The sequence below is a fragment of the Saccopteryx leptura genome, chromosome 3 (assembly GCF_036850995.1).
Source record: "Saccopteryx leptura isolate mSacLep1 chromosome 3, mSacLep1_pri_phased_curated, whole genome shotgun sequence".
Lineage (NCBI taxonomy): Eukaryota > Metazoa > Chordata > Mammalia > Chiroptera > Emballonuridae > Saccopteryx > Saccopteryx leptura.
In genome coordinates this window covers 246,544,804-246,572,070 of record NC_089505.1, presented here as the reverse complement: position 1 = coordinate 246,572,070, position 27,267 = coordinate 246,544,804, and the positions used below count along the sequence as shown (strand labels likewise).

General features: G+C 43.1%; 1 protein-coding gene across 1 annotated transcript in view; it reads right to left on the bottom strand.

Moving 5' to 3' along the window:
* Positions 1 to 20,811, bottom strand: part of ADD2 (adducin 2) — a 114,830-nt gene extending 94,019 nt beyond the window's left edge. Inside the window, exon 1 of the mRNA XM_066378039.1 lies at positions 20,447 to 20,811. The gene's annotated coding sequence lies outside the window, so the exon portion shown is untranslated. The remainder of the gene's footprint in view (positions 1 to 20,446) is intronic.
* Between the last annotated feature and the right edge of the window lie 6,456 nt (positions 20,812 to 27,267).

Below are 27,267 nucleotides of genomic sequence, written 5' to 3'. Positions count from 1 at the left end.
GGCAGTAATGTGTAAGCAGAAATCTTTTGGGAATTTCTGGGAAAGTCTAATTTCCTGATAGAAATGCTATCCATTCTCCTTTACCACATCCTCTCCTTCTCTCTGTCTAGAAGGGAGTTGGAGATTGAAAATGAAGTAGCTGGTCTTTCAAGACAAAGAACACAACCTGCTAAGCATAGTAGAGCAGAGAGACAGAAAGAGCCTAGCACATTGTTGCCATCATGACCAGCCCCGGACTGCTGACCGCTGAACTTTCTAGGTGAAAATAGGAAAATAAACTCCTATTGGACTAAGCTACTGTGACTGGGTTTCTGTTTCATGAAGCTGGAGGCAATTCTTAATCAATATAGAGTGTTAACAAAGCAAGAGCTCCCTGTCAATAAACTTTGGAATTGGTAGGGTAAACATAGGTCCCGTTACAGGACCTTTTATATTATAGCTGCTTGATGATGCTTCAAGAGGAAGATGGATAAGTGTCTCCCAAATCCTATTGACCTCAGAACCTTCTATTTCATGTTACATCCCTTGAGAATAGTGTTCTGCCAAACATACTTTGGGAAGCATCTCTTTCTTTCTCTCTCTCTCTCTCTGTCTCTTTCTCTCTCTCTCGGACCCAGGAAACAACATGCCTTTCTAGCATATACAAGTATAAATTCTTAGCAAAAGTCACAATATAAAATCATTGTAACTTTGCATACTGTGCTGAATAGTGTCTCCCAAAAATTCACGTCCAATTGGAACCTGTGAAACATGACCTTATTTAGAAACAGGGTCTTTGCAGAAAGTTAAGATGAAGTTATAGTAGATTGGGATGGGCCCTAAATCCAGTGGCAACAGTCCTTATAAGGTGAAGGAGACTCGGAGACATGCAGGCACAGAGGACACACAGGCATGGGGGAGAAGGCTGGTGATGATGGAGGCCGACTGGAGTGGTGCCGCTGCAAGCCAGGGAACACCAAGGCTTGCCGGAGCCCCAGGAGGCAGGCCGGGGCCAGGCAGGGTTCTTCCCGAGAGCCTTCAGAGTGAGGGTGGCCCTGCATCCCAGTCCAATGCTCTATCCACTGCGCCACAGCCTGGTCAGGCGAGACAACTGATTTTAAGAGAATTCTGTACTGGAAATCAGGAGGATGATAATAAATGTGTGTCTCCCCTTCCCATCCTTAAGAGAAACTCATACTTATAAAACTATAAGTCAATTACTCACATCACAAAAGATTTACTTTAATGTAAATAACATAGCAAACTCGTGGCTTAACCTGCTCTTCTCCAATCTAAACAACCCAGTTCCTTCAGACGTCTTTGTATGAACTAGCATCCACCGACCTGACCATGTAGGTGGCTTTTTCCTGAACCCCAGTCTCCTTTCAGCGTACTTTGTGAGTGTGATGTCTAACACAGAGCACATACTCTCAAAATCAACGCACACAAAGGAAGCCTAGGAAAGGAATATACCATGGAGCTTAAATGTCATTATCTCAACATCTCCCGCAGGTTGCAGGAAATGCAGGGATATAATGAGAAATAAAAGCATCCCTGCTTTTTGTAAGGACATGGTGGACACAATGTCTTTATAAAGTACATCACAATGTTGTAATTATCAGACACAAGTAACTCTAACCTTTTAAATGCTTATACGCCTTGTCAAAGGTGCTTTGAGGAAGCCCAAGAGTCTATAAATTCTGTTATATGCACACCCTGAGGACATTCTCAAGTAATTAGTGCTCTACAAGAACACAGGGACCTTAAAAGAAGATACTATCTCTCTAGTTCTCTATGTATATCAATAGCACTATTGACTATTATATTTAAAACAAAGGAGAAAAACAAGCCAAAAGAATGAATTAGATTTTTTTAAAGACATAAGCTACATAGGGTTATGTTATAAAGTTTGTTTACTTGAGCCACAAAAATTTATTTATTGCCTATTATGTGACCACTTTTCTAATCCCAAAAGTTAAATCAATATCATCTATCTTATAGGGTTGATGTAATATTTAGACTTTAAATACATAATATACAAATGTACATTATAGTCTTAATCAGCTTGGGCTGCTATAACAAACTACATTTCCGGCTTACAAACAACAGAAATTTATTTTCCACAGTTCTGGCAGCTGAAGATCCAAGGTCGAGGAGCTGACCGATGCAGTGTCTGGTGAGGCTGGCTTCATAGAAAGCCATCTTCTCACTGCGTCCTCACTGCAGGGAGCTCCTGAGGCCTCTTAGCAGGGCACTGTATGGCCAGTAGTCGCGGCCACCACAGCTGGCCAGGCAGGTGCAGGTTCCCATTAGATTCAGATAGACAGTAATAAAACTGCAGAGCCAAGAAATGGTGGGCCATGTCTTTTATTCTAGCCTTGCACCCGGCAGGCAAGTAAAAAAAAACACACAGGGCACCAAAACCCACTCATTCAGTGCTCACAAAGCTACTGACACATCCAGGGTTTCCTAGAATCAAAGGCCCCCACTAGGTCCAGTGGAGCTCACAAAGCCCCTCACCTCTGTTCCTTATCTCCCTTCTCGTCTCTGCACAAGTTCTGCACAAACTGGCTTCTCCTTCAGCACCCCACCATCTTGGCTGCTTCTTCCCTGCAACAACATGGTCTTTTCTTCCCTCCCTCAGCAAACAGCATAGCCAAGCCCCTTCCCAAGCAGGAAGGTAATTAGCAATATCACCTGACAGCATCATCACGTGGGCAGTGACCATTTTTAACAATAAAAGTAAGAAAAATCAAATAACACAGATTTTACAAACTTATTTGCCCAACAGGCACTAATTCCAAATACCATCACAATGGGGACAGGTTTCAAGATATGAATTTGGGGGGATACAAACATTCAGTCTATAGCAATCATTAACACAGTCTGACATGTAGTAAATGTTGGGGACTACTATCATTATGGAGAGAAGCAGAAAGATTTGGGATATATTTGGGAGGACTGAGCCAATAGACTTCATTGATGGGTTGCATGGGAAAGCAAAGGAAAGAGGGAAACCAAAGGCAATTCCAAGATTTTTGGTGGAGCAACAGGGAGGATGATGTAATGCAGAGGAAAGTGGGTTCGAAGAAAGAAAGTCAAGAACTCTAATAGGGTCATGGTAGGTTTGGTCAGAGGTCCCTGTAAAACATACACGTGGTAACGTCGAGACAGGTGGGGAGACAAGTCTGCAGCCTAACCACCCAACACTGCTCAGAGTAAGATCCCAAGATCAGCAGCAGCAGTGTCACCAAGAAACTTGTCGGAAACGCAGACTCTTAGACTCCACCACAGACCAATGGAATCAAAATCTGTATCCTAACAAGGCCCCCATGTGATCTGTTTGCAAGTTCAAGTTTGAGAAGCACTAAGCTAGAGTTCTGGGGACATAGAGGCGTTATACTCCTCAGCATATAAATGAAGTTAAAGCTTAGGCCTGGATGAGTCCCCCCAGGGAGAGGATGTGGCCCAGGGCGGAGTCATGGGGTGGGGTCTCCCACATATACAGGTCTGATTGAGGAAAGGGAGCCCCACAGAGGAAGAAAAGGAACATCCAGTGAAGCAAAGGAAAAAGCAGGAGAGTGAAGGGTCCCAGAAGCCAGGTGAGAGAATGTTTCAAAAAGTGACACCGCCCCTCCCCCACCATTCCTGTGATAAATGCTGCTGATGGGTTAATTAAAATAAGAACAGAGAAAAGAGGCCTTGGCCGGTTGGCTCAGTGATAGAGCCTTGGTTTGGTCTGTGGAAGTCCCAGGTTTGACTCTGGTCAGGGCACACAGGAGGAGCAACCATCTGCTTCTCCACCCCTCCTCCTCTCGCTTCTCTCTCTCTTTCTCTCTCTCTCTCTTCCCCTCCCGCAGTCATGGCTCAACTGGATTGGAGCGAGTTGGGCCATTGGTGCTGAGGATGGCTGCGTGGCTTCCACCTCAGGCACTAAGAGCTCAGTTACTGAGCAATGGAGCAATGCCCCAGATGAGCAGAGCATCGCCCACTAATGGTCTTACTTTGTGGATCTTGGGTGGGGGGCATGCTGGAGTCTCTCTCTGCCTCCTCTCCTCTCACTGAATTTAAAAAAAAAAAAAAAAGGAACAGAGAAGAGACCATCAGATGTGACAACATGGAAATCATCAATGACCTTGACGAGAGCAGTCTCAGCAGCATAGAAAGTGAAGATCAAGTGTAGTGGGCGGGGAAGAAGACGTGAGAGTGTGAGCAGAGGCAACTCTGGCAAGGAGTTTTGCTCTGAACAGAGAGAAATGGGGTAGGTAGTACCTGAGATGCTTAGGGAGGAGACTGGTGCATGCCTGAATGCAATGGGAATGTTGTAGTTGAGAGAGGGAGTTCAAAAAAGAGAGAGAGGAAGAGAGAGAAGAGAGAGACTGACGATGCAAAAAAAAGACCGAAACAGAGAAAGTGCATTGCTGAAGAGGAGTTTTTGAGAAGATAAGAAGGAAGGGGGCCCGGAAACCAAAGGGCAACCCCTGATGGAAGTGGAGCCCACTCGGCTCATTGCTTCTGTTCCTCAGTGAGTACAAGGCAGCAGCACGGTGGGTGTTGGTGGGGAGAGAAGAAGATTTATAGAAAGAGTTGAGTGTGGGAAAGTAAACACCTAAGGATTGACAGGTAGTATATGGTACTTTCTTGAGATTTTTTGCCCAGCATTTGAGAAACCCCAGGCTTCCCCGTCACATACTTCATTTCTCCAAAAAGCCCTGTTCTAAGGCCTGCGCCATGAATTGTGAGAAAGTGCATCTTCTCCATCAATCCTCACTCTCCCTGTACAGTTATTATGTTAGAGCAGGGGTCCCCAAACTACGGCCCATGGGCCGCATGTGGCCTCCTGAGGCCGTTTATCCGGCCCCTGCCGCACTTCTGGAAGGGGTACCTCTTTCATTGGTGGTCATTGAGAGGAGCATAGTTCCCATTGGAATACTGGTCAGTTTGTTGATTTAAATTTACTTGTTCTTTATTTTAAATATTGTATTGGTTTCCATTTTGTTATTTTTACTTTAAAATAAGATATGTGCAGTGTGCATAGGGATTTGTTCATAGTTTTTTTTTATAGTCCGGCCCTCCAATGGTCTGAGGGACAGTGAACTGGCCCCCTGTGTAAAAAGTTTGGGGACCCCTGTGTTAGAGGCTAGACAAGGGAGCCACTGCAGACCACAGCCAGAGGGTGGTACAAAGGGACAACGCCTTTTGTCACCTCCATGAGATTTATGACTGGGGTGATGCAGGACTTTTAATGACATGAAAACACAAAATGTCTCAAGAGAGGAAGTTTTTCCTTCTCTTCTCACAATTCACAAGAACTGTTAGGAGGTCTCTTGTGAGACAAGTACTTGGATAAACAACACCACATACTGTTAATTGCCTTTCAGTGAGTTTTGAGGAAACCCAAAGTCAATAATGCCTCCTGGGTTACCTTCTTTCTGGTTTAGAAACCAATGTCATTGAATAATCACATGATTCTTCACAGCATTACCTGATCCCAATATAGAAAGCTCATTTCTGTGATCCCCAAATCAAAAATCTGAAGCCTGACTCTCCCCTGAGTGCACTGTTCTCTCGCAGCACACATCCCACACACTCAGGGCCGGGGTGCAGCATAGACAGCCTCCTTCTGCCCTCTGTCCACCTCCATCTATTTCCACTGCTTCAAAAACTTCATTGTCTTGGGAGCACGCATCTTCCAAGATAGATTTCCTATCACCCCCTCCCCCTGTGGCTCCTGTACCCCTCTCCCGGCACTCAGCTCATGCACTGATGACTCCACCATCTTCCCCTCCATCACTATCCTTTCTCATTCCTGATGACCTGAAATACACACCCACACAGTGATCCACCCAACACCAGTCGCACATTTCCTTGGCTTCTAGCACCAATCATCTCTCCATTTGCCCCAGCCTTAGCCACCCACTCCCTGGACATGTACCCTAGATTTTGACGCTATCTGTAAGATCACTACTTCCAACATCTGAATTTCACAGGTCCTATTCCTTGACCATCCCCTTCCAGCCCACCTACTCTACCTCCAAACTTTACTCTTCACATTTCTAGCTTAAATTAACCAGTCCCACTGGGTAACCATTCCTTTGCAAAACACCGCTGACTCCTTGGACCCTCCATGTTTTCACCTCACCGAGCCCCCACCTTTGATTAAATGCTACGTGACCTTGCTCCAGCTGTGTGAGCATCTAAGCAGCTGACCCCTGAACACAACTGTGCAGACAGGACTCATTTCAAAATTCACTGCACATCTTTCAAATGATTTCTTACCATTACCAGGCAATCAGCCTTTTCTTGGTATAGAGTCTTCAAGAAGATCAGTTCCCACCTTCTCATCTCTCCTCAAATCGCCCACACACCGCTCACCCCAACTCTCTGCTAATGATGTTGTCTCAAATGGTGTAATGAAATGCCGAGATCAGCCAGCACTAGCTCATCCTCCGACCCAGTTCCACTAGCCCACCTGTGTCAGCTGTAGGTCACTTCCCCAGAGAAGACTTCCCTGGCCCCTCTGGCTAAAGCAGCCTCCTCTGGTCACTCTCCCTCTTGTTACCTGAACTTTCCTTTTGCATAACAAGTATTAGTGCCTGGCACTGTTTGTTTGCATGTTTGGCATCTTCTCTTCTTACGAGACCATGACCTCCTGCTTCACCATGGCATCCCCAACACCTGGAACAGCAGCTGCTCAGAGAGGGTGTTAGTAAACACTTGTTGTCTGACTAACTGACTGATGTGCATAGTCAAACCTTACAAATTTAACTGTCACTGTGATAAAATACTCATCATTGCTAGTACATACATCTCAATCATATTTTTAAATTTTTTATTGCTGTAAAATACACATAGCATAAAATTTATCATTTTAATCCTTTTCTCTGTGTACAGTTTAGTAATATTAAATACAATCATAATCTGTCCAACCATCATCTCCATCCATCTCCATAGCTCTTTTCATTCGTAAAACTGAAGTCCTACACCTATTAAACATAATTCCACATGCACCCCACCCCAACCCCTGCCACCACCATTCTTTCTGTCCTATGAATTTGACTACTTGAAGGATCTCATATTAGTGGAATCATACAGTATTTATCTTTCTGTGACTGATTTATTTCCCATAGTGCATGTCCTCAAGGTTCATTCAGGCTGTAGTATATGTCAGAATTTCCTTCCTTCTTAATCCTGAATGATAATCCTTTGTATGTATACCACCACATTTTCCTTTTCCGCACCTGAGCTCCTTCCATGTTTTAACTCAGGGGTCCCCAAACTACAGCCCGCGGGCCACATGCAGCCCCCTGGGGCCATTTATCCGGCCCCTGCTGCACTTCCTGAAGGGGCATCTCTTTCATTGGTGGTCAGCATCACTCACATACAGCACTACTTCCGGTGACGCAGGACACATGCCTCACAGCTCCGGAAGCTGTTAGTTACGGCTAGCAGTGACAATTATGGTACCAGACATTGACCATCTCATTAGCCAAAAGCAGGCCCATTGTTCCATTGAAATACTGGTCAGTTTGTTGATTTAAATTTACTTGTTCTTTATTTTAAATATTGTATTTGTTCCCGTTTTGTTTTTTTACTTTAAAATAAGATATGTGCAGTGTGCATAGGGATTTGTTCCTAGTTTTTTTTATAGTCCGGCCCTCCAACGGTCTGAGGGACAGTGAACTAGCCCCTGTGTAAAAAGTTTGGGGACCCCTGTTTTAACTATTGTGACTAGTGCTGCTGTTAATATGGCTGTACAAATATCTCATCAATGCAATTCCCTACGTCAAATTTAAATATACATTTTTTAAAACATCTTTTATTTACACTCCCTTTCACTCCCCCACCCCTCAAAAAATTACCAGTAAAGCTGCTATCGTGGCCAAATTTATCTATTAAAAATAGATATTACTGAACTAAAAGTATAAAGACCAGAACTTGGTGTAAGCAAATAAAAAATAACCGAATCAAAATTACAGCTGTCTTCCTCCCTCCCTCCCTCCCTCCCTAAGGAGAAGCCTCTTACAATACAAACCACAAAATCCTCCAGAGACAAATCCAGAAGCAGCCCGTGCGGGAGGGAAGGATCAGATCCCCCAGCTCCTGACTCTACCCCTTCTGACATCACCTTCCTCTGGGCATCTCTCCACACACCCCTTCCTTCTGCTCTCCCTCCCTACCCTCTGTTACGCCTTGGCTCCGCCTTTGAGACTAATAAAACATGCTTCGGCTGTTTGCCTTAGACTGGCAGACCCTTCCTGACATTGAAGAGAAAAGAAACAACCAAAGAAAAGATACTGTGACATTCAAGCACATGAAAAGATGATCAGTGTCATTGATCATTGGGGAGATGTAAATTAAAACCACAATGAGATAATACCCCACACCTATCATAATGGTTAAAATTTTTAAAAATTAAAACAAGCAATCCCACATGCAGAGCAATTATGACGCTCATCCAGGGCTGGTGGAAATGCAAAAACGGTCATTTTGGAAACCATTTGGCAGTTCCTTATAAAGTTAAGCATATACAAGGAAGAGAATTGTAATCCTGTGTTTACACAAAAACCTGCATGCCAGTATATACAGTGCCTTTACTCATAACTGTCAAAACTGTAAACAACCTAGATGTCCTAGATTTAATGGATGACTAGTTAAACAAACTGTGGTACAGCCATCCAAAGGAATATTACTCAGCAAGCAAAAGAAATGAACTAGTAGTATTATAACAACATGGACAAATCTCAAAACATTACGTGATCTGAAAGAAGTCAGACACAAAAGCCTACACTGTATGATCACATTTATATGACATTCTAGAAAAAGCAAAACCAAAGACAGATGGGTAGTTTTCAGGGGTTGGAGATGAATGGAGGAGGTTTACTAAAAAGGGGCATGAGGGAACTTTTTCTATCTTGATTGTGGTGGAGGTTACACGACTATATATATCTGTCAGGATTCACAGAACTATATACATCTAATAAAGGTGAATTTTACTATATGTATATTATATCTCAATAACTTTGACTTTAAAGAAAACCACAATAAATAAATTTTAAAATGACCTTCCAGACCCACACCAGAGTCTCTGTGTAGAGGACCCAGCTCCAGCTATGGTCACCGCATAGTTTTTATACAAGGCTGTTCAAAAAGAATGCCCTTCTGCATAATACTGGGGGAAACACAATAGTAAATATAGCAGCAACACAAAGAGCATAAGAATAAATCATTTTTATTTTATTTTATAATCTTTAATTTATTCTGTTAACATGGTTTCAAGTGTCCCACTCAATATAACACTGATGCGGGGGTTTGAGGGTATTGTATTGAGAATAAATCCTTTTTAAAAACCTGGTTTCTGATCCTGCAGTAGCATTCTAGCCTTAAAAGACCCCAGGTACAATTCAGTACCCTGCCTGGTGAACCCAGGCTCCTTTCAAGATGCCATCTCGGAACTGGGCGGCCATCCATCTCAGCGCCTCCTGGAACAGGGCGCAAAGGACCTTACTCCAAATCCACAGCCACCTGAGCCCTCTGACTGGCAGAATCAGAATGACTGACATCCTGAAAGGAAGAGCCCACCCTTGCTGCCTTGTCTGAGATCCTTGCCCACACCACACAGGTACGGCTGGCATAAACATCACTAAACTGTGCAAGGACTGACGACAGGAACTACAACGTGGGAATGGAGACCTTCTCTTCAAAATCTGACTAGCTGAAAGAATATCTGAGCAGGGAAAAAGAAACGGGGAGTTTCAAATAGCAGAGACACCCACGTGGTTTCAGATCAGCGTGGGGACTGGCTGCGCCAGTAGAAGCCCCGCTCTTGGCCTCTCCTCATTTCCCAGCAGACGTGGTCTTCCTGGGGCTGCATCTGCCCATCGGTGAACTCCTGAGGATCCCAATTCACAACGATAAAAACAAGGTTTCTTTGCAAAAGTACAGCTAGGGATCTATCTGCTTTATAACACTGTCGATTTAAAGAAGTATTGCTTCCTGGATGTCCCAGTTGCAGAAAATATGAATTTTTGTCGTATTATTATAAATCAACCTAATAGATTTGTCCTTTGACAATATTCTCTAGGGTATTTTCATTTGGGGTTTGAAGTTGACTAATGTTTAACATCATGATTAAGATGAAAACCTCCAAAATTAATCAAACAGTAAACAGAACAAAACAGAAGACATTTCTTAACTACGGAAAAATTTGAAAGTATGCAAAATTAGAGAGCACACTAGAATGGACCCTAAGGACCCAGCTCCAGAATAGACTGCAGTTTGCCGAGAGAGTCTAGGTTATGCCTCTCGTTCTAGTGTACTAGTTCACTGCATCTCCTTTCACTCTGAAAAGTGCCAGTTTCAATGACAGATAATACCCATCCTCAATAATTATCAATTTATGGTCTTATCTTAATTCACCTCTAACCCTACTTATCCCTTAATTTAAAAACAGATGATTTTGAGATAAATCCTACACCATTCTATCACTTCATCCATAAATATAATAGACTTTTAAAAGGATATTTTTTAAATTCTTTGATACCTTTAATTTTGACAGATCTCCAGTTCAGAACTAAATATAGCAAGTACAGGCTTCAAAGCTGACAACAGTTTTTCAGCCTGAGATTTTAACAGAGTTAAAGATATATATAGCAGGTTCCCAAAACTGTTTTCAGTTTTGGTGATTGTTAACACTGAAAAATGAAGCAATAATCTCCAAATTAGATGGAAACACAGAGGCAAATGAGATTTCTTGTGCAGATTTACTTTCTGAACCAAGGGCCTGTAGCCCCCTCCTATCCCTCCTTCTCATCCAAGGAAATGAAGCCAGCAGTCCTTCCCCTGTGAGCACACACTCTGTTAGTTCACTTACTTTCTCTGTTAGGTTCTTATTTTCTAGGCCTAAATCAAATAGTGGCAACTCTGACAAATGATCATCCATAGGATTTGGGCAACAATGGTGACCCAGGTCCCTAGGAGCAGTTTTTATCTTCCCTTAATCCTCATTTTTATCCCAAACTCTTCCTTCTAACTTGCCCCTTCCACTTCTCTGGAGTCTCCAAAGAGACACTACGGAGCTTGTCGGAACTGTATGTAAATTAAAAAGTCCACATCTCTGAGTGGGGTAGAAGAATGTTTCAAAGATCCTGGACTTCTCTGGCTAGGAGAAGATATTGCACTTGGGTTGATAGTTACTGCAGCAAGTTGAAGCCATTTTCATAAGAAAGGGGTTTGAATTTAAATCATGGCCATGCAAGCAGTTTGTTTTATCACTACTGTGCTAGGCTTGATTGAAACGTAATGCCCTTGGCGTCTAATTCAAGATGACAGGCCTACTTCACCTATCCTTAACTCTCTGTAAGCCCCATGAAATTGATAAGAGAATACAAATATATAATCCCACAATAACAAATTAAAGTAGTTCATTACCAAAGGAGGGAGATTTCAACATGTTCCTGAAGGACAGAAAGCAGATGAGGAGCTGGTGACTAACACTTGAAGCCTCAGCCTAGATTTTAGGCAGAGGATGTGGGAGCCAAGAAGGCAGATGATCTTTCCGACAGAGCCCTAACAATGTCCCAGACTCCGAGATGGCAGGTACTGTGGAGGACAGGGAACAAAAAGACTGAACATAAGGGCACTAATGCAGGTCTCTCTATGGGGCAGTAGAACCTTCCCACTCGCTCTCCCACCTCCACATACAGTGCTCCACAGCCAAGCACTCAGATGCCATTACCTCTGTATCTGCATCTCCAATGAGCTGGTTCTGAATTTATCAACTTGACCACTGGATGGGTCCCCTTAGGGCAGCTACACACATTATAAGGGTGAACGGGAACAGCTGTGATGATGCGGGTGCCCCCAGTGAAACAGAACCCCTTTGAACTTCCTCCAGGATTATTTTTCATCGAGTGCCCAAGGGATGAGATAGTGAAGCCCCTGAGAAGGATATAAAATCCTGGTCTGTTACTTATCATGCAGTAAACAAATATCAATCCCGTCAGATAATGAACATTGTAGGAGTTTTCAGTTTTTAGATTTAGCTTACAGACAAATCATTAAAACCACTACGGCTATGGGATGGAATGAATCTTTTATCAACTTTGATAATGCAAAAGTAAATTTTCAGCTAAAGGGGAGGAGGAAGAAGGCAAGGAGAGGTGGTGATAATAACCCTATCTTACAGAGTTGAGAGTTAGATGACCCAATCAACAGAGCGGAAAATCTGGTTTTAATAAACACATTGTCTGGAGTAGCAGGGATAGGAGGTAGTGAGGAGACGTAAGAGAGGTATAAATAAGCTACATCCTTGACTTTCATGGCAGAAAAGTCCCTAGATGATGATCAAAGGTGATAAATTCACAACAGCAATAGTATCTGCATATTATTTTGAGATACAGAGGGGAACAATAGCCTAATAGAAAACTCCTCCGATAAAAGTGGTTTTCTGTGGTAAAGGATTTGGGGTGGGGTAGGAATTGTTACTTTTTGTTAGCAGCCCTTCTTCCTATGTGCATTATTAGCTATGCATATATATTGCCTTTAAAAGAATACAGATTGGGAGCAGGAGAAGAATAAAGCAAAATAATGGTTTAATGAAACACGAGAAAGGAAGTCTCATGCACAGTACCACTGGAACAGCGTGGAATGGGTTAAGCTGGATACTGCATAACTCTGGTAACAGATGTAGCTAATTTAGGGCACAAATGAGGGTGTTGGAAGGTTCTAAGAGAACGTAGTGCTAAGAGGGAAGGAGAATAAGTTCTAAATACAGGAATGCTAAGATAAACAGTTTGGATGCTCTGCCATCTGACACAAGTAGAGGAGGAAAGAACTGAACCACCACCACCCTCACTTTACTGGTGTCTTTTCACCACAGATTTTTAAAAGTAAAAGTCAAGAGATTCTTATATAGAGTCCATGCTAAGCAAAAAAAGCACCCACGATGAAATTCATACCCAATAATATAACATGGGCGGAAAATCATATCCGTTGTTAAATGAAATGCTATCTTCATTAAGGCCCCATGCATTCCAAAATTTAATAATGTCATTTGTTCTTTGATAAAAAAACAATTTACAAGTGACATTCAAGTGCACATGTATTGACTTTCCCTTCAATTAACTGATTCACAATTTAGCACAAGCATTTAACTACCCCTTTCAACAGTTCCACAGAAGATTACCAAAGGAACAGAAAAATAAAAACAAATTTGCATCACTGCTGGTGGCCAGGAAAGCTGCCATCCATGCGCAGGGTCTGTGAGGAGTCGACAGCTCTGCAACATCAATCCTTCCCATCCAGGAACATGACATTTGATTTCTGGCATTGGTAAGCATTGGTAGGTCATGTTTTCTGCGAAAATTGTCCATTTCATCAAGATTTTCACATATGTTAGGATATGATAATGCAGTGTTCTTATGATTTCAAATCTCTTTTTCTCCCCTTTGTCCTACATATTTCTAGTACTGTTAAGTTTTTGAAATTTTATTTTGGCTTCCTAGCAGTTTGTCTATTTAGTTGGCTTTCTCAAAGAAGCAACTTGCCAGACAAAAAGCAGGGGAGGGCATATGAGATGAAGAGCCCATGAGAGGCATGGAAGCGGGCGGGGGATGAGCGGTAACTAATGACCGGAAGATGGTGGTTCAGTCTACCTCGGGGTGGACTGTGAAGAAAGATGATGTGAGCTTAGAGGTCGGTAAGGAGTTTGGGCTTTGTCCTGAGTTTTCCCTTATGTCTGTTTTCTGGTTTAGGTTTTGTTCTTCTGTTGTTTGGTCTCCTTACCCTGTTCCCCTTCCCTGTTCGGTCTAATATGGCCACCAGCCCTGAAATTCCAAGTCCTCACAGGTCCATGCTTGTTCCAGTCAGCTGTCAGTATGTGTGGGGATGGGGTGGAGGATGTCAAATGGTCCTTAGAACCGCCACTCATAGAAACCAAAGGGATTTGCTACTTGTCTTGGGGTTTTCACTTCAAGGCTGGGCCTAGGGAAGGCCATCTCAAATACCAGCTGGGTACTGAAATCTGTTGTCTGACAACCACATCCTAAACTCCCTGGCTCCTTGATCCTGCTTGGGTTGCTTGTGGGGGAAAGTCCCTCATCAAATATATTAGGAACATTTACTGCTGGGCCAAGTGGCACTTATTTGTGTATTTATGTGTCTTTACTTGTAATTGCAATGGTTGGGGTGATCAGAGCTGGCCTGGCTTGAAGCTGGCTATGAGGAGCCCTGAGGAGCCACTGCGCCACCTCACCCGCAGGTGTTGTAACGTACCAAAAGCTGCAGAATCGATACTAATATTTTAAGAAGCTGAAAGAACATTTTATTAATTTGGGTTAAGGTGTGCAGAGAAATTTTGTGAATAATTTCTGTACTGTATGATTGGCATAAAACCAGGATGGCCCTTGGCATTGTATTGTAAATGCAAAGGGAAGGAAAACATGGATTCCCTGACATTCCACCATGCCTGTGGGGAAAGGGGTGAATGGCTGGCCAGGTGCAGGAAGAGAAAAGCCAAAATAAACCTTTTCTTATAGTAATGAGCCATTTGCGGGCATTTGTCCCCATGGAAACTACCTCTCCCATATGAATGCATATAGTTAATGTGTGTGACTCTGGACAGAGAGATGGCAGATAAACACTAGAAAATATAGGAATGTCTTTTAATATGTAAAGAGACATCTTTCTATCATTGTGTTGACTTGTAAATTTTGTTTTCTCCAAAATGATGTATGGCTTGCAAATTGAACATGGTCCTATCATGTTAAAGGGCATATGACTATAACCAATAATGGTAAAGGGCACCTAACTGCAATTTTTGCTTCTATACTTCCCACTTACAATACTATAAAAACTAGGTAGAACAAAGGGCCAGCGTGCTCTCCCTCAGATTTCTGTCCGAGTTGCCGCCGCTTGGCCAAGCTAGACAATAAAGCTTTGGTGTGGGATCGATGGATTTTGTTTGTGTCTTCAATGTTTCGAGTCCCTCCGGATTAGGCTTAACAGCTATGCTCAAGCCCCACTTTCCTGGGGGCTCCCTCAGTACATGTCCAGAGTTGGGGTTCAGATACTCAAGGCGGAAGCTGCTGACAGAGTTCCTAGAGCCCTCCCCCCCGCCCCGCCCCCGTCCCCTTCTCCCCAACCATGCACAACCGTCCAGGCCTGGTGCAGTGAGCCTGAGGAATATTCTAGGACTCGACCAGGAAAACATTCTTGCTTTTTCCCAGGAGGAACCGTTATCCAGTCATGGGCTGGCTGATGTGGTTGGCACCATGTGTACCATATCTTCTAGAGAGTCCTTAAAGAATCTGGGCCCAGACCTGGCCAGTTAGCTCAGTTGGTGAAGAGTGTCTTTTCAAAACAACAATGTTGCGGGTTTGCTCCCCAATCAGGGCACACACAGGAAGCAACCAAAAAATGCATGACTGAGTGAAAGAACAAATGCTTCCTTTCCCCTCCCCTCTCTCTCCCTTCCTCTCTCTCTCTAAAACTCAACAAAAAATTAAGCCCTAGCTGGATAGCTCAGCTGATTGTAGTGTTGTCTCCAAGTGCAGAGGTTGCCGATTCCATTCCCAGGTCAGGGCACATACAGGAGCAGTTCAATGTCCCCGTCTCTCTCTCTCTCAAAAAATAATAATAATAATAATAATCTGGGCCCATAGTTCTCTCCCTGTTCTTGAAAACTAAAATGGCTCTGTCATGGTTTTGCTTTGCCTGGCACTGTTTTGGTTTTAGCCCTGAAAGTCCCTCACTCTAGGAAACCTATCAGTCCTGGGCAGTCAGGGCCCCATTAACTCAGCATCAAATATAACTCTGTGTGTGTGTGTGTGTGTGTGTGTGTGTGTGTGTGTGTGTGTGTGTGATATACTTATGTATATGTCTATGATACATATATATCAAAAGGAAAGCTACCAAAACCATGATTATAATGGGAGACTAATGTATGATATTTCTTATAATCTTAGAGCACTTAGGTACAAAGAAAATTTTTAAATAGATTTGAACAATATAATCAATAAACGTGTTTTAATCCATACAATTAAACATTGTATTCCATAGAAAATAGACTTTTCTTTTTACCTCTTTTCATAACACTGGCTAAACTTTTATGTGCAGTTTATCTGTTGAAGACAGAGGCAGTTTTTGGTATCTGCCTTATAATTCTTTTAGGCTAAAGCTATGGCAGTTAAGGTATATGGACTCAATTATTGTGGCTGCAGCTTTTCTCCTAGAGATTCAAAATTCTATTCCAAGGATCTTGGGTGTGTCCTCGTACACAGTTCAAAATGCAAAAACAGCACAGAAATCCCTTTTGAAAGAAAAGAATTTCTCATGGACCCAGGGTTGACCTAAGTCACTTTTATTAAAATATAACTTAAATATTAACACTGATAAAAGCCCATTCTAATCACTTACACTATAGCTTTCACATAGCTAAAATGCCAATACAAAGATACAAATAAATACAACTATCAAATTTTAAAATGTCAATTTATAAAATGAATTTACTGCAACATTTTGTTTTGCTGAAACTAAAACACCATTTGGGGTTTAACAATAGAAAGATGTAGCCTTGGGTCTATTTACTCTACGTTATCATTTTGTGAATTTTGACTTCAATGATCAGAATGCAGACAATGCATCAAGCATGCTATGCAAAGCAATATTAATAACATCAAAAATGTGTCTGATGTAAGAATCTACTATCAGAAGCATCCTGGAGTGCCTACATAAATGAGGGGCCATTTCATACTAATAAAAATAATCTCTAACATTCTTGAACCTTACTATCTGCTCCAAGGCTTTCATATGTAACACTCTATGAAATCAATACCACATATTTATCCACATATTATCAGAAGGGGAAATTGAGGAACAGAGAGGTCGACTAACTTGCCCAAAGACTCATAGCTAGTAAGTAAAAAGTGGATTTGAAGTCAAACAGACTGACTCCACTTAATCTTTGCACCAAACTTACCTAAGTCATTGCTTTGGACATAGCGTAGTTATCAGAGACTTCTAACTGCATTCAAAAGAGATCTAGTCTAATTCCTGCTCAAACCAACAACAGCAGCTTTTTCATTGAATTTTCACTGCAACTCCTACCAATGAAAAACTGCTGAGACTTGGTCCATATATGTGGGTAGATCTGTCACGAGAGCTATATTCCTTGCAATGCAGCAGTGGTCTCCAGGAGCTGTTCTTTTGAGTTTGGCAAGCCTGTGCCCTATATGGGCTCACCTCTCTCCACATCCCCCATTTTGATTCCTCTCCCTTCATTTGTGCTGTGACCAGAGCCACCAGACCTGCCCCTGGCTCACATAGAATGAGACAAAAGGTTAGGACCAGCATTGGTTTGGGGATGACCATCAAGATTAACCAGAACATATTTTTATTTTTTTGATCGATTGATTTTAGAGAGAGAGGAAGGGGGAGAGAAAGAGAGACAGAAACATCAATCTGTTCCCATATGTGCGCTGACTGGGGATCAAATCTCCAACATTGGCATATAGGGTGATGCTCTAACAAATTAAGCTAGCTGGCCAGGGCAAACACATTTTTATTATTCATTATTTGAAATTATCATTGAAATGAAACCACTAATTTTTAGAGACAACACAGATCCCTCTAAAGACAAATATCCTCAGAACCCTAGGAGTCCGAGAGACCTGTGGTAGGATATTACAAGTTCATATGAGGGACACTATAAAAAACAGCAGAAAGCAACCCAGCCTTGTGTGATGAGGATGTGACTGAAGACATCATTCCAAACACTGTATCATATTTGAAAATAATTCCTTTCTGCTCTTAGAGTTAAAAATTGTTGTGCTTCCCTTAAATTTTTTGTTTTTTTATGTTCTGAACATGTGATGTTTTGTGTTTGTGCTTTTCCTGCATAGCTCTTAACATAATTTTATAATTATATATTCATTGGACAGACTGCTTCATGAATATGTTTCTTGTTTTTGCCTATAAATGCCATCAGGACAGAGACCGTGTCTGTGTCTCACAAAACATGGCACATAGTAGGTCTTCAGTGAATGTTGAGTGAACGAGTGAATGAGTCAACAAATATAACTGGTCAATTTCTGTTTTTACATGAGTTACTAGAAAGTTGAGAGCTGGATCCCTCCCCCCATCAAAGGTATTGAAGATATTATACTTGTATTTTTATATTAGTCTCATTCTTAATACCATTTACATCTCTATCTTTAGGTTCCTTTATTTCTTTCCCATCTACTTCTTAGTTGGTCTGCCTTGCTATATTTTATGAATTCCTGTAAACTGTCTTAAATCCCTTGTGGAACAAGGTAGATAATAAAAAATTTTATCAAAACCTATATATACATATAAATCTTAACTCTCTGCCAAAAAATTACCTGTAAACTCTTAAGAACAGCTGAGGCTTGCTAATTCCAGCATTATACTAATATTTAAAGCAAATTCAGCCCAAGCCTAGAAACTACATGTGGTGTGTCATTTCAGGCAGCACTGTGTAGTGTGTATGTGACAAGTACATTTTTAACAGGGGCTAAGCAATTTGGTGAACAAGAAAAAACATAGAGCTTGCTACAGAAATGTTATGGGTTTGGGATCAAAAGATGATTTCTTGTTAGTGGTGCTCCAAAATGGTTTTATTTTTTTATCATTTCTATTGTATATTTTTAATTTATTGTGTTTACATGGATTCAAGTGTACCACTGAATATAACTCCCTCACCCCCACCCATGTCTCTTTTTATACCCCCTCTGCCCCCCTCCCCCTACCGCCCTCCCCTCTTCCCTCTGGGATTTCCTGTCCTGTTACAGGTATCTGTATCTCTGTGTTATGTATCTATAGTTTCACTAATCCCTTCACCTTCTCTGGTCCCATTTCCTCATCCCCCTTCCCTCTGACTGCTGTCCCTCTGGATCAGAATAAAGGCAGTGGTGCTCCAAAATGTATTGACAGCATATTAAGACTGAAAAATGTGCTTTCACTGTGCCCTATTGGGGTTGGGGCTTTTGGCAAGATCCTGGTTCATAGGCATTGAGAAATGTTTGATCACATTGCAGAATGAAGGTACATTATAAAGTGAACATATTAAATGGTCTGACCACCTTTTAAAAACTAACATTTATTATTCATATGCTAGTGAGTGGATGGCTTGCAAGTCTGAAACTTTATTTAAAGCACTTTCACTTCATATGTTGATCAACTATTTTTCTCTTAAAATGATTAAAACATCATTTTCTAATCCCATTCATAAGGCCACCCCTCACTGCCCAAGTTCAACATCTCATGCAGCCCAGCTGGACCCTCACACAGAGGTGAAAGAACAGGAGTCCGTCCCTCTCCAGTCATCTGCTCCCCTCCTTTGAAGTTATTCACAAAACATAAAATGTCCATTTCGGAAACTGAGATTTGGTTTGTTTTTTTTTTAAAGGCCCATTTGAGTCAGTTGAATTTTGGATGACAAACTGCAAAAGGAGGGAAGAGTGGGTGTAAAGAAACAGACCGGTAATAATCATGTGTCACAGAATAATGACAATTTTTAACAGAATTTGATAGGGTGTGGGCTGGAGCTTTTTTCTTCCTCCTCCCCCTCCTTTTTTGGAGGAGAGAGGCAGGGGTGGAGATTGGAGAAGAAAAGAAAGGGGGAGTCAAGGCAAGACAATAGGCTAGACGGAGCGCCTGACCAGCATCCTAAAGCAGTCTGCCCCTCCCACCCTTCCCCCAGCACCAGGTAGGCTGTGGTCGCGATTTCAAAACAAGCAGACGATGGCCTCCACCCGGGGTGCAGGAGGGGAGGGGAGGCAGGGGAAGAGTGGGTAAGGAAAATGGAAGCTAAGAGATGAATGGGCTGGCAAGACCTCCTTGGGGACAGAAGCCTTTTCCGCTCCAAAGTGATGGAGTAGCACAAAAATCCCAGCCTACCCGGGCCTGCTCACTTGCCAGCTTCCCTGCTCCAAATGCAGGTGGCTACCGACGCCCCACCTGCTCTCTCCGCAGCTGCGGCAGAGCGAGGCGGAGCGAGGCGCCCGGGAGATGGCGAGGCCCGGGGAGCGCGCCCAGCTTCGCTGTGTGCGCCCCGCACGCACGGCTACCGAGGGCGGCGGCTGAGCCGGAAAAGGAGGGGGGATGGCTCGCAAATCAAGGCTGGCACCCGCCCGCCCAGCGTAGGAGAAAGCCCCACCTGTCAGGCGTTGCGCTCAGGACAAGCAGGTCCTACCGTCCCCTCGCAGAGGCCAGCACTCCACAGTCCCGCTTTTCAAAATACCTCCCTTGTTACATCATCAACAGAAACCTTTAGGCTTAAAACACAGCCCGCTGACGGGCTGCATCGCAGACGCACTCACTAGCAGACGTTCATGGATCTAGACGGCCAGGTTCGGCACGGTGAAAGGATGCTGTACGAGTCTTAAATTCCATTAAAATAAACAAAACCAAGGCACGCCCACGGTGCCCATTCCCGAGACGAGCTTACCTTATGCACGGCTTTTTTTCCATCTCTGGGCTTCCAGTGTCGACTGTTGTTGTTTTCTGATTTGTTTAGTTGATTTTTTTTCCTTTTTGGATCTGCTTGATAAATGCACCCAGCTAATCTGCAGAGCAATGTTTTCTCCCCATCCTGCAGCCCTGCACTTGTCAGAGCTGCCTGGAATCCCACCAGCAATGCAGCTTCTGGCGTCACTGGTGATTACAGACAACAGAGGCTGCCACTCCTTGACAAAAGGCGTTCGTTCCCGCTAGTCCCTTACAGCCCTGCCGTCAGAATTAAATCCATTTCCCGCACGAGGCTGGCAGGAAATGAGAGCTCTCCTGGCGTTGCGCGCTGACAAAAGGACGCTTGGCGGTGCCCACAGCGCCCCCTCCAGCGGGCAGCTGCCGGGCCGCCCGGGGCCGCGATGCTGCAGTGCCCCCGCCCGCAGTGCCCGCCACCCGCGCTGCCGCAGTCCCGCCACCCCGGGCCTCTGCCCACGTCTACACCCGCACCACAAACTGCCAGAACTGCCAAGAGCCAGGTTGAGGCTTTTGTTACTAGGAAGGAAATCTGAAACGTGAGCTCCCTTAGAAGATATCTCCCTGGGATTGGGGGGAGGGGGGGAGAAAAAGAAAAAAAGTCTTACATTCGGAATACTTCTTGTCTGGGAGAGATATCTTGTGTTTAGAAGATACTGTAACTCTATTAGTGATTTTAACAGCATTTGTCTGACCATTTGAATTCCAAGCCAAAATTACCCCTATACTATTTCTGACTCCATTTTCAAACAGAACATTTTTGTTGTTGTCCTACCCTCTGTGGGGCTATGGGTGCAGCTCCCTCTCATCCTCACTACCTCCGCTTCTCACCCCTGTCTCCTCCCCACCCCAGAGGGAACAGGTGTTTAGTGAGTGGAGAACTGGATGGAGAACCAAAATACTTGGTCACAGTCTCAAACCAACCATTAACTATCTCTGTGACTTTGATGAAGTCACTTAACTTCTCTGAGCCTTAATATCTTCCTCTGTAAAATGACAGCACGTAAGGCGCCTCCCATATCTAATACTCGCTGGCAGTGTTTCTCAGAGAACACGGACATCAAGCAGCAGCTTGGGACTTTAGACCCCAAATATCTCCACTAGCTCCCCAAAGCTCCCCTAAATCAACATTCACTTCAAGTGTTTCTAAAAATATGATTTCAGAGCAAGTATAACTTCTAGAAAAGCCCCTGGTCATTGCCCCCCAACAAGATTACGGCCCCTCTGTTCCTTTTAGGTTCTGGGGCACCACAGCCTTGGACACCCCCATAAAAACCAGACCCCATCACAGTGCTGCTGCAGAATCAGAATCTCTGGAAGTGAGCCCAGAAATTGGTATTAGTGACAAGCATCCCTAGGGACTTCTTTGCATGCTAACATTTAAGAAACGCCACTCTGTGCAAGCTACTACTGATGGAAAAAAGAGAGAGAAAATGGCCAGCGCAGCAACTCTAGAACTGGCAGGCATCCCATTCCAAATGCCAGAATCAATTGTGTCTTTCTACTCTAGCTCCTTCTATCCCTTCACCACCAACACCCCCCATCTCTACAGAGCTTCTCATTCCTTCTCATTTCACCTTTAGAATCACGGAGTCCTCAAGCTCTCCCCCCATTCTCATGTCAAAACCTGCTAGAATTACAAGCAGCTCAACTACCAGGACCCTAGGTCTGTCTGGCCAGAAACAGATCTGTGCATTATCATTATGGGCTGATAATATCTGGAAAGTTGGGAACACCTTCTACAGAGCCCTGAAATCACAGGTATGGTAGATGCTCTTCTGATATAGAACCCAACAAGGGAGTAGAGGGTTTCTGTTTACTCCAGAAACAGGTTTCACCTGACCAGGTGGTGGCGCAGCAGAAAGAGCATCAACCTGGGATGCCGAGGACCCAGGTTTGAAATCCCAAAGATAGCTGGCTTGAGCAAGGGGTCACTGGCTCAGCTGGAACGCCCCCTCCCCAACCAAGGCATGTATGAGAAAGCAATCAATGAACAACTAAGGCGCTGCAACTGCAAGTTGATGCTTCTCTCTTTCTCTAAAAAAAAAAAGCAGGTTTCATAAATTCCCTTGGTTATTTCCATCACTCAAAAATTTCTTTTCCTTGTGTATTTTTTAGCTTTCTCAGTCAAATAATAGCAAGTTCTTATTGGCTCCTGCCACTGTTCTGAGAGCTTTACATGCATTTTATTCATTTAATCTTCACAAGAACTCTGTGAGGGTGATACTATTGTTACCCAGTTTTACAGGTGAAGAGGCTACAGCACTGAGAGGTTTGGTAACTTGCTTAAGATTGCACAGCTAGCAGGTAACTGAGCCAGGATTCAAACTCAAGTACTATGGCTTCAGAGCTTGTGGACCCTAACCACTACCCTGCACATGGCATCTCTGAGGAGACAAAATACTGACTTTAAAAGGCAGAACTAGCTCAAAGCACTGAAAAAGTTGATACAGCTAATATATTGTTCTGCTTGTCCAGCCATTAGTCTTTTTTTAAAAATCGCTCCAGCTTCTCCCAGATGCGATCTGAAAGTGACATCTGAATATTCTGAGTGCTGATAAGAGTAGCACCATCCTGTGGCTTTAGGAATTGTTCAAATACTAGAAGAAAACAAGACTTTATTGTCTTAATTTTCATATTAATAGCCTAAATGGAGTTTTAGCTCAAGTTCCTGAAGTTCTCTCTCGTTCAAGTCCAAAGTTACTTTGAAATCCAAGGAAAGTAATCATCACTGTAGTTGGCCCACAGGCTGTGCTGTGAAGAGCCTCAGGATTCCGAGTCCTCACTGCAGGAAGTCCGAGATACCTGGCCCTTAACTGGGGGCCAGAAAGCATAGGAGACTCCAGGTCAGATCCAGAAAATCACATTTGGCCAGTGGCCAGTTTAAAATTAGATTTTCTGACTGATTTGCAATAAAATTATTTCTAACCTCTAAATCTCTTGACAAAAATGTTTCTGGTCAGCACTAATTTGTAAAGAGAGCAAATGGCAGTGTAACAGACACCCACAGTTCATGACCTATGTAATTCCCTTCTCTTACATGCTGGCAGGAACTGGGACTTGCTCCTAACTAATAGAATACAGCAAAGGAGATAGGAGGTCATTTCTGTGATTTCATTACATAAAATTCTTTACCATGCTCGCTGACTCTCTTGACTGCATTCTTGGGTTGAATGCTTTGAGTAAGCATATATCATGTTAGGAAAACTTAGGTGTCAAGGAACTAAGGGCAACAACTGACCAGATCCTTTCCTGACCAAGCTTTCAGCTGAGACCCCAGCCCAGACCGTCACTTTGATTTCTGCCTTGAAGAGACCTTGAAGCAGAGGACCCAACTAAACCCTACTCAGCTCAACTCCTGCCCCATAGAAACTGTGAGGTAATAAATGTATTAAGTTGCTAAATTTGTAGTAATGTGTTACACAGCAGTAGATAATAGAGTGCCTTATCACTCCAGGCCCAGGCATATTGATCACGGCCTTCCCCAGGGTGTGCTGGGCGAGGGGAGGGGGTGCTGGAGGAATCGACACTCCAAGGAAGCAGCTCTCACCCATGACCATCAGGAGTTAGTGGATAAACAGTCTGGGTCCCTCATCCAAGGTGTTGGGAGGACACCTCTGTGGCATGTCGTAGTCTCCCAGCATGCCTCGGCAGGCCCGAGCCCCGCTGCCTGCAGCAGTAACCAGCTCAGTCGTGCATCTTCCAAGGCTGCCTTCTTCCCTGCATCCCTTTTCCCACTCCCCTGTTAGTGTTTCCTTTCCTCAAGTAGACTACAAACGATGGCCTCCTTTTAGGGGACTCCAATTTAAGACAGGAGATGGGGAAACACAGTGCTTTCAAAGCAAGACCAATGATAAATTCTAAGTCTAGATCTCCTGAAGACCGCACTCTCCCAACAAGTGGAAGTTCAGCCAACCCTGGGGTGGAGGCCTGCTAGGGAAAGAGAACAGGAAGTCCAAGGCCTGGGGCTGTGGTCTGTGCCAGTGACTGTGTGGCCTCAGCAAAGACACTGACCCTGAGGTCTCACTTCCCAGCTGTAAAGCTAAGGCAAAAGTGCTTACCTTCTATTATGAGCTGAATCGAATCCCCCCACAATCTCTATGTTGAAGTCTGAACCCCTAGTACCTCAAAATGTGACGTTATTTGGAGGTAGAGTCTTCAGAGATATAATTAATGAGATAATTTAGAAATTTTAAAAATTGGGCCCTAATTCAATAGAATGGGTGTCTTTATATAATAAGAGGAGGAAATGTGGACACCAACTGGCACAAAGGGAAGACCATGTAAAGACACTGGGAGAGGTCCTGGCCAGTTGGCCCAGTGGCAGAGCATCACCCTGGCTTGTGGATGTCCCAGGTTCGATTCCCGGTCAGGGCACACAGGAGAAGCACCCATCTGTTTCTCCACCCCTCTCCCTCTCACTTCTCTCACCCTCTCTTCTCCCCTCCTGAAGCCATGGCTCAATTGGAAAGAGTTGGCCTAGGACTCTGAGGATGACATCATGGCCTCCACCTCAGGTGCTAAAAAGTGATTCCAGTTGCAATGGAGCAAGGGCCCCAGATGGGCAGAGCATCGCCCCCTACTGGGCTTGCCAGGTGGATCCCAGGAGGGAAGCATGCAGGAGTCTGTTGCTGCCTCCCCTCCTCTCATTCTAATAAATAAATTTAAAATAAAAATAAAAAAAAGACACTGGGAGAAGACAGCCTTGATCTTTGACTTCCCAGGCTCAGAACTTCAAGAAATAGATTTCTGTTGTTTAAGCCACTCAGGCTTTGGTATTTTTATGGCAGCCCAAGATGATTAATACATCTTTTGTGCCTCTGTTTCCCCATTGGTAAAACAGGGATAATCATGGCTATCTATAGCTGTGAGAAAAGTTGACATAAGTAAAATATGGAGAACAGAGCCCAGCATATATTAAGTGCTGTGTCTTGTTGCAACTGTTATAAAGATGAATGCTGTCTCTGCTCAAGGTGCCTGGGTGTCTAACTTGCACAAAGGTGCCCTATGGCCTTAGCTAGGTATTGAGATAACTCTGAAAATTCTCACTTCCTTGGGCCAAAAGTTACAACTCCACATTCTTCTAGCTTTAATTTGTATTCCTCTTAAAGCTTAATTTCTCCAGGAAGGGTAACAGTCACTTATTGCTCAAGTGATGAAAACAAGATGGAATGAAAGATGTTAGGTATATGAACTGAGCAGATGAAGACAAAACCCCCCAGAGGGGTTGAGAAACAAGAGTGACGGCTGAGGGCCCAGACATCTATTTCTCTTCAAAGCATGAAATTAAGAAGGAAGTAGAGTTGAGTGTACTTGTAACAAGCAAGGCTGTTTAAAGGGTAATCGTAGACTTGGAGTTATCACCAAAAAAAAAATTTTTTTTAAGACTCCAAAACTTCAAAAACTACATTTATTTTTTTTCTAGAATATAGACCTGGACCAGCTTTTTCACTTTTCATACTTGGGGGAGCCTGAAACATAGAAGAGAATTTATTATAAATGGCTAAAGGTAAGAACAGACAGTTAACAAAAGAAATATCTAAAAAGTCACTGATTTCATTAGTAGTCAAAGATGTTTGAATTTAAAGACACTATTTTTTACCCACTAAAATCCTATCATTTTACTTGATCTCACTGTTGGCAAGGATTTGATGAAACCAGCACTCTCACATACCTGACAGTATTATAAATTAGCACCATGCATCAAGTCATAGATTGTACCTACCGTGGACTCAGGAGTTCTACTTCTGGGAATCTATCCTTCAAAAAGAAAAATACAGAAAGAGAAACACACCTGGTTATTAACCATGTTTATGAGAACAAAATCCTGAAAACAATTTAATGTCCAACAATTAGAAAACTGTCCCATTTAATGGGCCATTAAAACTTGCTATAAAGACTATATATTAACCTCTAAACATGCCAATGATAGAATAAGAAAAAACAGAACACACAACGGTATCGACCTCATGCTAATTTCCTAATTTAGTTGTGTAGAAAAAATATTTAGAAGCATTTTAGTATTTCCATAAGTGGTTTCCCTAAGATCATTTTGTATTTTCTCAATTTTCTGAAATCTCAACTTGAAGAAAAAACCAAATGCATGACTAAAAAATAAAAACACTCAAATCATGGTCCAGAAGTTTATATAATGGAACCCACATGTATATCACCAAAGATAATAAAATACCAAATGCTTTAATTTAGTGTTTTTTATGGGCCCTGGCCGGTTGGCTCAGTGGATGGAGTGTTGGCCCAGCATATGGACGTCCTGAGTTTGATTCCTGGTCAGGGCACATAAGAGAAGGGACCATCTGCTTCTTTCACTCTTCACCCCATAGCCAGTGGCTCAGTTTATTCAAGCATCAACCACAGACAGGGGTTGCTGGGTGGATCCTGATGGGGGCACATTTGGGATGTTGTCTCTCTATCTCCGCTCTTCTCACTTAAACAACAAAAAAGAAGTTATGTATTTGCTAGCCCTCACTCACTCACATTTCCAGGGTGAGTTTTGTTAAAATGAAGGGCAGTTAAAGGATTTTACACTATTACCCACATCCCATTGATTCACTGTATATGGGGCAAGTTACTTAAATTTCTGTTCCTTAGTTTTCTGATATGTAAAATGGATATAATTGTATATCATTGGCTGGTTATAAAAACTAATACATTAATAGGGACAATCTGCCAGGAACAGTGCCTGGCACAACATAAGTATCAATAATTTCTTTTCCCTGATCTTGATCAAGCCTTTTCACTATATATGCGATCAAGCTTTCTTTTCTT